Source organism: Peromyscus maniculatus, chromosome 22 (genome assembly GCF_049852395.1).
Source record: "Peromyscus maniculatus bairdii isolate BWxNUB_F1_BW_parent chromosome 22, HU_Pman_BW_mat_3.1, whole genome shotgun sequence".
In the NCBI taxonomy this organism is placed as follows: Eukaryota; Metazoa; Chordata; class Mammalia; order Rodentia; family Cricetidae; genus Peromyscus; species Peromyscus maniculatus.
The window spans coordinates 33,814,828-33,824,512 of NC_134873.1; the positions used below are offsets into that span (position 1 = coordinate 33,814,828).

At 43.5% G+C, this 9,685-nt stretch overlaps 1 long non-coding RNA gene across 2 annotated transcripts; it reads left to right on the forward strand.

The window, feature by feature from the left end:
• Window positions 1-34: 34 nt before the first annotated feature.
• On the forward strand, window positions 35-9,483 carry LOC121825199 (uncharacterized). 2 transcript variants are annotated; one of them, XR_013047068.1, is made up of 3 exons: window positions 35-110; window positions 7,146-7,431; window positions 7,978-9,483. It is a non-coding gene; the product is annotated as an uncharacterized LOC121825199 (long non-coding RNA). The 2 variants fall into 2 exon arrangements; XR_013047067.1 differs by lacking the exon at window positions 7,978-9,483 and having other exon boundaries at window positions 7,146-7,561.
• Window positions 9,484-9,685: the final 202 nt, after the last annotated feature.

The following is a 9,685-nucleotide window of genomic DNA, read 5'->3' on the forward strand; positions in this document are numbered from 1 at the left end:
ATTGTGACTCATGCTCCTCAAGTTGCTGTATCTTCTTTTGATGCTAAAATTCTCATCAGGGCACCACTGGGGTCTCTGAGCGCCTGAGAAATGCTGGCTAGCCTATCCTGGTGATCAGGAGCAGTGAGGGCAGGTCGGGGTGTGGTGTCATGATGGTGGATGCTGCACGTTCACAACCCAGAGACGGGAACACATGATTCAAGTGTGCAGACAGACCACTCTGTGGCCCATGCTGGCATGTTTGCCCCACCTGGGGTGATTCTAGACTCTCTCTGTCCAAGCAGCTTCCAGCCTATGCTAAGCACTTTGTCCTGGATCCATGCTTTGAGAACCACTGTTCCACAGCACTTAGTCAAAACAAAACTAAACCTCCAGTGAGCCGGGGAGCTCAGGCCACCATGGGGACTCTTATTTGGTCCCCTCTCAAATCTGTTGCTTCCAGTCATGGTTGAGGAAGAATTGGTAATGTGGCCAGCACTTGGAACTGTGGTCCTCGGGCAAGAGGATCCAGCTACAGTCAGCTCTGGCATCTGTGCTTCTTCTCACAAGTCTCAGCCAATCTTTAGTATCTCAGGGTAGCATGCCTCCCCTAGTGGGAGTTTCCCTGGATCTCCTCTCCAACTTGGGACTTTCCCAAACCCTACACCTGGAATAAGCCCTGTCTGGCATGAATCACCCCGGCAGGCACCTGCCTTCCTCATGGGCTCTTACCAGCATCCCCCCTGGGCCTGCAGCAAAAGTACCATTTGTGTTACTCACCTGCCACACCCCGGAAGATGATGAGTCTGCAAATCTGGGCCAATACAGGTCTTTTGCAAAAGCATCTAAAAACCTCATTTTAGGGCTGGAGATTTAGCTCAGGGTGGGAGGAAGCATTTGCCTAATGTGTTTGAGACTCTGGGTTCTACCTGTAGCACCAAAAAAACAAAACAAAAACAAAAACAAAAACAAAAACAAAAAACCAAAAAACAAAAAACAAACAAAAAAAAACCTCAGACTCTCCTTTTACTTACATTTATGTCCCCCAAAACACCATAGTAAATTATGACCAGATCTTGTCAACACACACACACACACACACACACACACACACACACACACACACACACAGAGAGAGAGAGAGAGAGACAGACAGACAGACAGACAGAAACAAAGAAACTCATATCCATCAGTGGTCATTTGAAAGAAAATGGCCCCCAAAGGGAGTGGCACTATTAGGAGGTGTGGCCTTGTTGGAGGAAGTGTGTCACTGTGGGGGTGGGCTTTGAATCTCATATATGTTCAAACCATGCCCAGTGTCTCAATTCACTCTTGTTGTCTTTGGATCAACATGTAGGCCTCTCAGCTACTTCTCCAGTGCCAAGTCTGCCTTCATGCCCCACCATAACAATAACAGATTAAACCTCTGAAACTGTAAGCTGGCCACAATTAAATGTTTTTCCTTTAAAAGAGTTGCCATGGTCTTGGTGTCTCTTCACAGCAATAGAAACCCTAACTAAAACAACATCTACTTAAAAAACAAGAACCACTCCCCAATAGATAATCTGAGAACAGAATAACCAGAGGCTCTAAACACAAACCAGATTCTGAAGGAACTTTGATTCAAAAGAGAGGAAGCATTTTTTCAAAGTTTCTCTTTTGTCTTGAGCCGTGATAGTATAGGGTGGTATAAGACTCCAGGCATGTGTGAATGGTGTGTGTGTGTGTGTGTGTGTGTGTGAGAGAGAGAGAGAGAGAGAGAGAATGAATGAATGAGAATTCTGTTTCTCTCCTTGGCTCTCACTTCCATTTTGTATTACATCATCTGTATTAAGTCTATTTGGTGAGATTTTTACAGATAGAATGAAAGGGTATTTGTGATTTGATGTTTCTGATCTCTGCAATGCACCAACATTATAGGACCAAATTCTTGCATCTCATTAAGTTAGAAGATTAGTTATCTGATTATTGGGGTGTAAGAACTTCTCTAGACCAAACACGTCATATGTTTTAAAATACTTGACCTCCTGTGGTTTTTCCAAAACTGCTATAAATGATCACTGCTAATGCATTGAGAGGAACTTGAACTGCAAACATCTCATTAGAAGCCTCAACCAATCACCTCCACTGTGCCTGTTGTGAACTCTATCTTATTTTTGTCTTTGTCTTTGTGGGGTATACTGTTTGCAATATTCAGGGGTAGATATAAACATCAGAACATATATATCAGCACTTTTAATTTCATATTGTATTTGCAGTTGGATTAACTAGTGCAAAGTCACAACCTATCTAATAAACATGAACACATGGGGTCACCTGTGTACCATTAAAGGTAATTTGCTACTTAATTCCTTTGGTAAAATTGAGACTGTTGGGCTTACTGCTCCTTGTTCAGAGAAGAATTTCCAGGACTATCATGTTACAAGAAAGCATCAGCAAAGGTCAGTATGGAAAAGTTTGGCAGGACAAATGGTGGGGAGAAATGGCTGGAAATATTTTCTCTTCTAGGGAAGAATGTTCATGGTTCCGAGAGACAGACATTTATCAGACTGTGATTGCTCCAAACCACAGAAAAGGCAGGCGCGCGCGCACACACACACACACACACAAAAGCTACAGGGAACCATGACACCTAACAGTGACTTTGAAATCTTCAAAATTTCAAAAGGATAAAGGGACCCCACAAAGATGATTCCACATGGACTATGATAAAGCCATTAAGCTGATTAACACCACCAAAAGATTGACTTTGGACTATAAACTAGTCAGGACAATTTTGAGATGGCTAGCTGAGATGATCCAGCCTGACAGACTACCTGAACAAGGACTTGAAACAAGCCCTGCACTTTCTCATTATGCAGAGACTGGACAAATGATACAGGACTTGACAATTAATCCAAAATTTTTCTTTTCAGGATTCCCTAAAGATGTCTTTGCTCCCAGAAAGCAGGAAGTAATATTAAGAAAATGACGCCCACATTCCCAAGAGGTGGGGTGTGTGTTTCTTGGTCATTCAATGGCTTATGGATAATTGTCATTGTTTCTGATGGTTGGTTACAAGTTGTTAATTGTTAATGGTCAGGAAACAAAGCTAAAAAAGGAGATTAGATTCAGAGTTTTTGTTTGGAAAAAAAAGAGAGAGAAAGGAGAATATAGATATGAGGTAGATTATTGAATCTACTCTGAGAAAAAAGATAAAGAAATAATAGGATAAATGGGCAGATCATTGAATCTACTCTAAAAAGAAAAGGGTAAGATATAAAAATGACAAAAGGTAGATTACTGAATCTATTATGAAAAGAAAAAATATGTATATGATAAGATAAAAAGGTTAATTATTGAATCTACTTTTTAAAGGGAGCTACTTGTTTTAAACAGGCAAGTAATGAATTTTTTTGTCTGAGTTTATCAAATGTTACTGGACTAGACATTGTTTATATATATAATGGAGTTTTTTCATCTGAATCTGTCAAATGTTAATGGACTAGACATTGTTTATGTAATTCCTGACTGCATATATTGTATATAGACAAAAAAGGGGAAATTTGATATTGTGTTCCCCAAAATATTGTGCACCCTAATAAACTTATCTGGGGTCAGAGAACAGAACATCCACTAGATATAGAGGCCAGAAAATGGTGGCACTCACGCCTTTAATCCTAGAACTTGGGAGGCAGAGATCCATCCAGATCTCTGTGAGTTTAAAGCCACACTGGAAACAGTCAGGCATGGTGACTCACACCTTTAATCCCAGGAAGTGATGGCAGAAAACGTATATAAGGTGTAAGGACCAGGAACTAGGCTGGTTAAGCATTTGGCTGGTTAAGCATTTGGTTGGTTAAGCTTTTAGGCTTTGGAGCAGCAGTTCAGCTGAGATCCATTCAGATGAGGACACAGAGGCTTCTAGTCTGAGGAAACAGGATCAGCTGAGGAATTGGTGAGGTGAGGTAGCTGTGGCCATTTCTGCTTCTCTGATCTTCCAGCATTCACCCCAATACCTGGCTCCCAGGTTTGATTTTATTAATAAGACCCTTTAAGATTCATGCTACACTCAAGAAGAAGAGGAATTTTAGAATGTGTTGTCGCAGCTCAGTGGTGCTAAAGAATGCACCCCATCCTAAAATGCAGCTGACAGCATGTTTTGGGCAAATCCCTTCAAAGCCACTTCATTTTCATTACCTAGTATTTTAAGAGTAATTATCCTTTAATGTGATCCTAAAATTATCCTCAAAGCTAAGGTAAATGCTGGCTGCTTTTGCTATTTGATTTCTTTACAGAATCACTTAACTAACAGCTGTAAAACCAACAACAAAACTAGTCCAGAAGCGCAGAACAGAAAGCATTGTTCCCAAAACCGACTCCCGTCTTTCACTTTGGGGGCCCAGTTGCGGACAGATTAACATACGGGTATGAGCTGGAGGTGGGAAGACTATAAAATATCTCACTTCGGTTCCATTCACCTCCCCACATCAACTTTGGTTGTTCCTTTGTAAACTTATTTATTTATTTTTAGCAATTAAGTCCTCAGCTGACAGCCTGTGGCAGATGCCATTCAAACTGCGGCGGCTTATTGGGTCGTTAGCAGGATAAAATCAAGTAGCCAATCTACTAATCCCTTCACAAGGAAATAACTTTCCGCATAAAGACTGGAACTTATGTGGCCATTAGCAGATGCTCCATCGAGCGACCAAAAATATACACATTTAAATTCTTAAGCACAATCTATGAACACCACGCAGATGGTTTCCAAGAAACTGTACCTAAATTGATTACGATAAAAATGATCTGCTGCGATTGTTTCTGTCAAAAGGGAGAAGAGAATCTGTCCCAATGTGTCGCTCTGCCCACTCATGCAGAGAACCCAGCTGCTGGGACAGATGTTGCTCTAAGCACTTTGTTTTAGGGTCATTAAAATGGTTACAGGGGTTAGTCATTCAGTGTTTTATAAATTGTGCTTACTAGCTGAGCTCAACAGATGCGACAAAACTTGTTTGTGGTGGATCTGAGGCAGACTTGCACAGCAGATCCACCCTGGGCTTCAGTGCAGAAATTAAGAATAAATGGGAAGGAGCAATTGAACGGAGATGAGGCCAGGAATCCTGGCGCGTCCGATGTGGACGGCATCTTCACGTGGATCTGCTTATAGCGCCGGCTAGGGTGCTTCCCTGACTGTCCCTGTGAAGCGGTCTCAGAACCACGTGTGTGCTTGTCCATCTACGGAGTTTGGGGTCTCATGCTTGTGCTGTGTAGCTGCAGAGTTGAAGCCAACCGCAACTTGTGCTGCTGTGGTCCCTCGGATTTTGCTAAGTATCGAGGCAGATCTTCATAATGCTCCTAGAACCTTCTCCTTTGAAGATGGATGGTTCCTGAGCCTTTCCGAGAATATGTTTTGCTGTCTGTCACATCAGGTTCTATCCATAAAGCTATGCTTTCTCATTATGATGATGCCTAGTACACCAACCCAGACCCAGAATTCTGCCGAAATCAGTCTCTGTGCAATGGTGGCCTAGGTGTGAGTCTGGGAGGATAGCTGTACCGTGAGAACTGCTGGCCCCTTCTGACTATGGTTTAAACAAGCAGTCTTACCTCCCCTGAGTAGCTGGGGTGCAGGTCTGGCTTCCCCTGAGTAGCTGGGGTGCAGGTCTGGCTTCCCCTGAGTAGCTGGGGTGCAGGTCTGGCTTCCCCTGAGTAGCTGGGGTGCAGGTCTGGCTTCCCCTGAGGAGCTGGGGTGCAGGCCTGGCTTCCCCTGAGGAGCTGGGGTGCAGGTCTGGCTTCCCCTGAGTAGCTGGGGTGCAGGCCTGGCTTCCCCTGAGGAGCTGGGGTGCAGGTCTGGCTTCCCCTGAGGAGCTGGGGTGCAGGTCTGGCTTCCCCTGAGGAGCTGGGGTGCAGGTCTGGCTTCCCTTGAGGAGCTGGGGTGCGGGTCTGGCAAGTGGTACACAATAGGAAAATCACATTCTAGGAAGACAGTCCGATCAAGACTGAAGGGAGAAGAGTGGGCGAGAGGTCTAGACCACAGGAGATGGGCTGCAGAGGGGCCTAGGAAAGCTGGCTTTCTAGAGCAGCCTCGCTGCAAGGAGCACAAAGGAAATCTGCTTTTCAATGAAAGGGAGACAGGTGGAGACAGGGGCTGTGATGGGTAGAGGTCCTGCAGAGTTAAAAATCAAGAAATAAAAATCATAGCTGTAAATGAAGGCAGAGGAGCAGACAGTAAACCCAGTATTTTCACGTCATTTGGGATGGAGTGTGTGTGTGTGTGTGTGTGTGTGTAGGGGGCAGGGGTGCTATAAAGAAAGGAACACGTTTGACAAGGTCAAACTTAGGTCCAGTGTCTCCATACTCTTGGGCAGCTGAGATCCTTACAGCTTAAGCTCAGAATTTTGGGTAATAGACATCTGATTTTGAGGATTCAGTAGAATGACTCATACTACTTCTTGGTTAATTAGTGTGTGGCCTACTTCATATTTCTAGAAAACTACTTATTTATGCGGCAATACTGAGAATCACAAATCTTTATCCCACCACATCTATGTCTGGCTCTTCAGGAATCAGCTGGAAACCTCATTTATCAGTCCTTCACTCGGAGTCACCATCAGACATGCCAAGAGCAGGTTCCACACCCTGTGCCCTGTGTAATAAAGATCCTGAAATTCCAAGATGGCTGACTTCTTCCTCACTCTCCTAACTTCAGACAAAAGCCTGGCAGCTCAAAAGGCTTTGTAGGCTTTTGTTTCCCACCAGCAGGCCCCCTGATGGGCTGGCTCCAAAAGTCCAAAGCCTGCTCAGGACATGTCACACAAGAGTTGCTGCCCAATCAGCCACCACAGCTGTCTTCAAATTGACCAACTCTGCATTAGGGGAGGAAAATTCTTCAGAGGCTTTAAAACCCCCAGATCTCAAGAGGAGATTTTTCAGCTTCCCGAGGCCCCTCTCGGCTTGGGAGAGTCTTCCTGTGTGTCTGCTGCATGCCTGTTCTTCCTCACCCCCAACAAATGCTTTTCTTCAACTGCTGATTCTGTCTGTGGTGACCTAGGGTTCTCTATTGCTACCTGTTGTGTTTTGGGTTTTTCCTGCCTTTTAATTGGAAGAGAAAACAAACCCAATCAGGACCCCTAGTCTGTATCACTTTCTTGCTCACATTTCTCTCATTTTGTTTTCTTCTGTAGCAGAGAGAATGCACAGAGCAAACTGGATTCCATGAACAGGAACAAAACCCATGGCAGAGAGGACGGCACTCTTCAAGTCAGCGTGTGGAAGGGGAAATGGATATTGAAGGGCAAACATTATGCCACAAAGTCCTGGCTCCAGCAGCTTCCAACCTTGGTTCAGGAAAAGAAACGATGATGAAATCCGATCCCAGAATGAACCTGGTGTGGAAATGAGTGTCATATCTGGCTACTGCAGTGGACAGTTGGATGGGAACCAGTGTTTCTGGTATCTCAGCTCATGTCGCCGGTGTGTTGGAGTCTAACAAGGATGCAATTCTCAGTCTGTTCTAGAAATAATCTGGGCAGGTGTTGGTCCCCTTTTCAGAACAAAATGGTAAAACTACTAACAGGAACATTTGAACAGCTTCCCAAGCAAACAGGTCTCCTGAATGGGTCGTCCTTGTAAGGTTTGAACTGTTGCCCCATGGTTGGTGTGTAGTGGGACACAGACCTTTCTCCTCACATTTACCAGACATTGTAGAAGCTGCTTAGCCTGTCCGACTCAAAGTTGTCTCCTATTTAATTACCATAGAGTAGGTAATGTGTCCTCAGTTTGCTAAGAGGCTGTTACCTAGTCAAGGTGACTTTGATGCGAGAGTTGGTTATGAGTTTGTGAAACAAACTAATACAATCTACGTACTTCTCATGGCATTTGTGATCCAATGAATGTGGTAATTTAACGGACGGCTTTAGAACCTCGTCATTTTTATGTTTATCATGTGGTAAGGTATTGACGTGTTCCCACATGATTGTTTCGTGGAGTCACTTACATTGCATTTCACTCCTCTGTTAGGACAACCTGGAAACAGAGCAGCCACAGCCAAAGGACCTCAATTTGCCCAACAATTTGGAGTAGTGTCTGTGCTATGATTTGAACCACAGGCTGTCCTTTGGTCATGTGTGACCTTCAATGTGGGAACTTCTGGAGATAACCCCATGGACAGTCAGGCTTTGGAACAACCAGAAGTGGAGTACCAATGGCTGTGGGTTTGGCTGCTCCTCAGACGAGCTAGGCCGTTTCTGAAGATGCAGAGGTCACTGGTAGGGCTTTACCTGTGGGCCTACCATTTATGATTCTCCAACGGATGTAACCAGGGGTAATTATTGAAGGACATTTCTTCGATATGATTAAATTTTGTTAAAGGGTGGGATTCACTTAACCAGATGAACTTTGTTCCATGTAAGAAAAATCTTGCGTGTCCTTCTGTTTTTATATCCAAGGCTATTGTGGTGGTCAATCTGCTTTGTAAATGTGACCTAATTGAGAATCCCCTAGGAGACACACTTGTGTGTCTGTGAGGGCATTTCTAAAGACCTTTAACTCAATAGGGAAAACTCACCCAAGTGTGGGCAGCAACCGTCTCCCAGGTTGGTATCCAGGACCCATGAGCAGGAGAGGGTGAGCTGGACACTAGGCTTCATCTCTGCTTCACGTCTGAAGACTCGGGTGACCAGCTGCCTCAGGTCCTGCTGCTGCTTGTGCTCCACACCATCCCCATCACGATGGACTCTGTCATCACACAGGAAGCTAAGTTCACCCCAGCTTCCTTAGGATGCTTGTCAGGCGTCTTCTCACAGCAACACAATAGGAATTAATACAGAATTTTCCAGATACTGGAGTGGGCTTAAGGATCCCAAGACATTTTCTCCGCATTGCCTTAACTTTTAGTTCCCAGAACCCTCAGTTCATGATTATATACCATACTGGTCACCAGATTCAACTTCCTTATTTTTTATCAAGAATCTAGGTTAAGAGAAATCCAATTAATGTTTTCTCAGCATCTTAAGCCCTGAGACAGTATTCCATATATAATATACAGATAGTGTGTATACACACACACACACACACACACACACACACACACACACACGATATACATCTATAAATGGAAATGAGGTCATCCAGAAGTATTGTCCAGTAATACATTTCTTTTTATCTTAGCCTGTCCTTTCTGCTGTCTGTTCACATACATGCACACGCTCCATGAAATGTACTACACGTGTTGATGCCAGAGTTGATGGAATGTATCTGGGTGGTCTGTTCATCTCCTTTCTGTTCCCAAATAAAGATTCCAACTTTCCATTTTCAAACTCTGGTAGGGCACACATAGTGTGAAATAAGCCTCACCTTATGAGAGGAGAGCATTAGCCCGAAATAGGTCAAAACCACAAGATCAGACATGTTGTAGTCACTTGACACGGAGGAGACTGATTCCTTCTCTATTTTTGTTTCTTCAGTTTTAAGCCATTCTTTCTGGGTGTTATGATATTGTTGAATCATGGGATTTTCACACAGTTGAGTTGGCTCATATACATATATATGTATGTATGTGTGTGTATATATAAATTTTTATTATATAATAACTTTAATTATATGAAAGTTATGTATATATAGTTAGGTATGTATTTTATATATATATATAAACTTTTATATAATAAACCACTGTACTATCATAGTATTTTTAAAGGAAGTTTAGAAGTAGAGAGAGGTGTGCAACACT